This window comes from Peromyscus eremicus, chromosome 1, assembly GCF_949786415.1.
Source record: "Peromyscus eremicus chromosome 1, PerEre_H2_v1, whole genome shotgun sequence".
In the NCBI taxonomy this organism is placed as follows: domain Eukaryota; kingdom Metazoa; phylum Chordata; class Mammalia; order Rodentia; family Cricetidae; genus Peromyscus; species Peromyscus eremicus.
In genome coordinates this window covers 196,171,909-196,177,061 of record NC_081416.1, presented here as the reverse complement: position 1 = coordinate 196,177,061, position 5,153 = coordinate 196,171,909, and the positions used below count along the sequence as shown (strand labels likewise).

General features: G+C 42.0%; 1 pseudogene; it reads right to left on the bottom strand.

Moving 5' to 3' along the window:
* Positions 1–1,427: 1,427 nt before the first annotated feature.
* LOC131902738 (small ribosomal subunit protein eS6-like) lies at positions 1,428–2,161 on the bottom strand (annotated as a pseudogene).
* Between the last annotated feature and the right edge of the window lie 2,992 nt (positions 2,162–5,153).

Below are 5,153 nucleotides of genomic sequence, written 5' to 3'. Positions count from 1 at the left end.
ACCTCCTGCTTGTGGGTGTGGCAGTCAACACTTTCATCCTAGCATTCAGTAAGTGGACTGAAGGGTCTCCAGTCCCAGAACAGCCTGGTAGTGTAGGAAGACCAGTGAAAAGCCTCACTAGAGCAGAAAAAAACAAGCTAACCAAACGGGAAAGACACTTGCCCCTCTGAATTTTACATGGAATCCTCCCTCAGCCCCCAGCTCTGCATCTCTATGCAATCCTGGATTATGCCATGGAAGGAAAACACATCCAAAGCAAGCATAGTAAGTCACTGCAGTGAAAGGGGACAGTAACACGCTGAAAGGAATTATAAAGATTGTCATTCACCTACTATGACTTCTGACATACAGCTCATTCCAAACTGGTTAAAAATTTCTGATATCCACAGGGTTTGGAATTCAAATGGTGTAGTGAACAAGGTAAAGCCTTGGCAGTAGAATGAGACACACAGAGAGAAGACTCTAGAAGGTATCTGAAGCACAACATAGAAAAGCCAGCCTTTCCTGGGCTTATCTCTAGGGACAAAGTGGAGATGTTTGACTTGTTTTACATGATGTACCATAGATATGTGAGGAGGATTGTAGTTTAGGGTGGAATTAAAATGTATATACAAAATGAATATTTTCCTATGGTGATATTTTAATTGTGATGAAAAGTGATTTCATTTGTATGTTAATAGATAAAGTTTTCATGGATATCAGAGGTCATAGGGAGCCTGGAACAGAAATCAGGCAGTAGTAGACCAAGCCTTTAATCTGATGACATGGCAGGCAGAGTCTCTGTGTGGTCAAGGACACAGTCAAGCCTGGTGACACAAGCCTTTAATCCCAGTACCAACCATAGAGACCTGGATGTCTGTATAGACAGGCAGTGACTAGGAAGACATGTGGCTGGTCTTAGAGTCAATGAGAAGGTGGAACAGGAAAGTAATAAAAGTGCAGGTTAGGGAGGATGAAGCTCTCTGGTGTAGGAAACTACAACTTGATGGTAAGTTAAAGGGTAGTCAGTGGTTCTTCACTAATTCTCTGATCTCTTTGGTTATTACCCCAGTATTTGGCTCTGTGTTTCTTATTTATTAAGACTGTTTAGAAATTTGTCTACATTTTCCTGTCTTTTTTTCTTTGCTTTTCTAATTTGTTGGTGTTTGCTTGTTTTTGCAAATGGCTGCCTTGTTAGCCAGGTCTACTCACAAACTCATTAGGTTGTAGACAATGATCTTGCACTACAATTCTATGGCTTCAAAGTCCTCAGTGTTGGGGGCCCAGAGCTGTCTCACCACTTCAAGAATCCGTTTTCGTTTTCTGTCTGTTCTTTACTGTCTTGTTGTTGCTGCTGTTCTGATGGGTTTTTTTTTGTTTTTTTGTTTGTTTGTTTTAGTTTTTTGTTTTTTTAAAGGTATGATCATTTATTTGTTACCCTTAAAGACTTATTTTTGACTGGACTCAGACTTAGAAGTAGAAGCTCTCAGAGAGGACAGCCTACGGTTCTTGGCGATCTGTTCCTGGCGCTTTTCTTTGGCTTCCTTCCTTCTCTTCCCAAAAGTTTAGCATATTCTGCAGCCTCCTTCTTGTTTTTCTCAGTTAGTTGTTTCTTTAGGGCAATACGACGGCTTTTGTGTTGCAGGACACGTGGAGTAACAAGACGCTGAATCTTGGGTGCTTTGGTCCTGGGCTTCTTACCTTCTTTGTTTAATGGCTTTCTGACCACGTATTGGCGGAGAGCATCTTCTTTAAAGAGATTAAAAAGCTTTCAGATTCTGCTAGCTCTTTTGAGTCCCAACCGACGAGGCACAGTAGTATCTGTCAGTCCAGGAATATCCTTCTCTCCTTTTTTTACAATAACCAGGTTGAGAACACTGAGACTGGCACCCACGATGCATCCTCAAACAGATTTGCGCTTCCTTTCTCCAGTTCTCCTTGGTCTATAACAAGAATGCCCCTTACTCAACAGCAGGCACACTCTGCCTTGGGTCAACACGCCTTGCTTCATGGGAAAACCTTGTTTGTCATTCCCACCACTGATTCGGACCACGTAGCCCTTCCACTCTTCACCCACTTCTGTGGCCATGCGCTTCTCGTAGAATGTACGAAGCTTGCGCTCATCATCCACTTCGATGAGTTTCTGACAGCTGGTGGCAGGGAAGGAGATATTCAGCTTCATGTTGACACAGCTGACTGCCTAGTAGGTGCCAAGAAAAAGAGACCACTGTTCTGTTTTCTAAAACAGTGTCTCACTATGTATCCCTGGCTGTACTGTAACTATTATGTAGTCCAGTTTAATTTCAAACTCACAAATGCTTGCTCTGGGATTAAAGTGCAGGGATTAAAAGCTTGTGTCATTATGAATGAATTTCTCCAAGCATGCTGATTGTTAGGTTGAATTGTTTCCCCTGATATCCACATGTTGAGGTCTTATGCCCAAAGACTGTGGTCTTATATCAAAATGTGCTGAATCCCAACAAATAGACAGAACCCCAAATGCTATCATCACAAAGAATACTTAAAGCTCAGTGACTAATATTTCTATCCTTTCAGAGATAGAAAGTCTTGCAAACCAGAATTAAAGAGAAAAACAAACAAAAAGGATGCCTGAAGAAGGGAGGCAATCTTCAACCCCAGATCCGAGGAGTAGAAGCCATAGAATTGTAGTGCACGGCCATTCACAATGACTTTGTGAATTTAGAAGAAGAATGGACTGAAAGTAAATATATTGCAACAACAAAATCAAAGATAGAAGAGTAAACAAAAGAAAGAAAAAAAGTAATCAAATGAAAAATGAAGAGAGACCAAAAATCACCTTGCTCTTTCGGGCCACCCAATTTTAATTCCTCCACAGACCACAGTCTTCATCTCATGTCTATCAATTTCATGTTTTCCAAAGAGAAATACATGCCACTCTCTCCCAACAGAAATGAACCTGCTTCAGCCTCTGGTTTTTCTATGTTGTATCTCAGAATCTCCTGTTTGCCCCCTGCCCTCTGTCCCATTCCAGTGTCAATGGTCCACTAGTTTGAAGACAATTGATTTGATCACTCCTGGCAACAATCACTCACAAATAGCTCCTTGGTTACTGATGGAAATTTAACAACTCTTATCAAAACTACATTGAAAATGGAAGGAAGAATGAAGGATTAAATAAATACAAAAGGAAAGAAAGGAGAAATGAAGAGAAGATTAGAAGATTGTACTTTAAGGTGCAAGATATTAAAGATTACTTTTGGGATCTGGTGGAAATAATTAGATTTTCACCAGAAGGGTTGAATACAGTTCATTCTACATCTAGTAGTAAATACCACAGTTCCTGTTAAAATATTTTTAAACTCAATTCTAGTCACAGCAATATAGTCAATTCACCCTACCCTGGAAAATCTCAAGTTTATCTTTATCTATATGTACATATTAAATTAATTCTCACCTGCATACTGTGGGATGCCACAGTAGCAATTGCTGAGCTGAACCGCTGAGTCTGTCCTGTATTGAGATGACACTCTGGCCCCGATTTATTGCTTTCTTATTCCCTGGTCCCCTTTCCTACTACAGAAGTGGATTTCAAATCAATTCTCAATCCATAATATCATGTACATGAAGAAATGAGGAAATTTTAAATGACTCTCCACCAATTAGGTATCAGTTCAAATGTGTACAAATCAAAAGAGCAAATCCAGTGAAGCAATTAGGAGGACTTCAGGAGAAAACATCTCTGTGAGTCAGCAGTTTCTCAAGGGATGCAGAACATGCAAAGAGCCAATGTGAAGAATATGAAGTTGCTGAATGTAGTGTTGTACCCAGAATCCCCAAAGACCACCAAGAGACCAAATCTGATAAAAAAAAATTTAATAAAAAAAGCAAAATCTTTTTACTGTTGTTGGGTAAACCCTGGCCTCTCTGTCTATCTGATGCAGCAGAGCAGGAGAGACCCAGAGTAGCAATGGGGCAGGGTTTCCGTAGGGGTAAAGCAAGGGGTTCTTCTGGTCTTCAGACTACATCAGAACAGACTTGGGATTGGTTTATGTGAGTGACAGTTATGCTAGTAACTTTAATTCGCTAGGGTTATTTTGGGGTTACAGTTACCCATTTCTGGGCAGACATGGACCAGTCCCATGTTTTGTTCCTGAGCTGCTGTGGAGACTGGCTGGCCTAGCAAGTGCTGACTGTAGGGGCTGGCTCAGTGGCACAGACTTGGTGTGTCCTATCTCCTGGTCCTGCTGGCAGGGGCCTCAGTGATTAACTGTCTTTTTTCATGGCCCTCCCAGAAACTAATAGCTCAGTTCATGAAACTGATATTGAGGCCTGATCTCTGAGAGAAGACTATGGTGGTATTGTGTTCCCCTAAATATTGTGTACCCTAATAAACATATCTGGGGTCAGAGAACAGAAAAGCCAATAGATACTTAGGATAGGCAGTGGTAGCACACACCTTTAATACTAGCATTCCAGAGACAGAAATCCTTGTGTTCAAGGATACAGCCAAGCATGGTGACACATGCCTTTATTCCCAGAAAGTGAGCCTTTAATCCCAGGGACTAATGGCAGAAAGCAGAAAGGTATTTAAGGTGTGAGGACCAGAAACTAGAAGCATTTGTCTGGTTAAGCTTTCAGGTTTTGGAGCAGCACAGTTCAACTGAGAACCATTCAGAAATGAGGACTCTGAGGCTTCCAGTCTTAGGAAACAGGATCAGCAAAGGAACTGGCAAGAACTTTTAATATTCCTGCTACATCTGGCGGTCAACGTTTGTGCTACAAATTCAGGAAAAAGCTGCTTGTCTGTGGTCTTGTGGGCCCCAGCTCTGACCCGAACTACACTCTGCCGGTTGTGGTGGCACATGCCAGTAAGATTTACTGAAGAAGGCAGAGGGAGGAGGATCCTGAGTTTGAGGCCAACCTAGGAGAAGCTTTGGCTGGGGCCAAGCCACAAACAGTGGTGGGACCATGGAGGCAGTGGCTGCTGCTCCGAGTTGCTGGCTCCTTCTCATCTTAATGGTGATGACGTTGATGCCTCTACCTGGCATGAAGGGTTTACTGATGCTTGTTCAGAGAATTGCCAGGACCATCGTGTTACAAGAAAACATCGAAAAAGGTCAGTTAGGGAAAGTTTGGCAAGACTACTACTGTGAAGTTTTTCTCTTCTAGGGAAGTACGTTCATGGTGTCCGG